This window comes from Hyphopichia burtonii, assembly GCF_001661395.1.
Source record: "Hyphopichia burtonii NRRL Y-1933 unplaced genomic scaffold HYPBUscaffold_6, whole genome shotgun sequence".
Classification (NCBI taxonomy): domain Eukaryota; kingdom Fungi; phylum Ascomycota; class Pichiomycetes; order Serinales; family Debaryomycetaceae; genus Hyphopichia; species Hyphopichia burtonii.
The window spans coordinates 1-541 of record NW_017963733.1 but is presented as its reverse complement, the minus strand read 5'-3'; positions in this window follow the sequence as shown (position 1 = coordinate 541).

Here is a 541-nt window from a genome sequence, read left to right as displayed (position 1 = left end):
CAAATGCATCTATGTTTTGTTTAAAAGAAATATAAGAAATGTTTCTAGTTAACGATTAATTTTTCATAAAAGTGCAGGTACAACTTCAATTGTAAAGTTTAAAAGTAAGAATGTGGGAGATATTTTTCTTTAAAACATGTTTGGTAAATAAATCGTTACAGATAATTAACATATTTCAATATAACTACAGGTTTTTGAGATCAGAAACGTTTAAGACATTAAATAGAAAATACAAGAATCAAAGAAAAACATACTGATTCAGTCCATCAATTCAAAATCAGTAATGGAATTTTAGAGACTAAGCAGCGAAAGAAAAAGAAGTTCTATATAGCCGAATGATCAAAGGCTATTTTTTTACTAAAGCGTTAGGGAAGAGATTGTTAGAGAAGTACAAACTAAAAATATTTACAAGCAATAGGTAAAGTTTTTAGATTTATTCAAATTATACAAAAGAGTAACAAGTAGATTTAGTAGATCATCTGAGGTTGGAATCAAATTCTTTATTGGTTTAATCTATTGTATAGTAAAATTTTTTATGTAT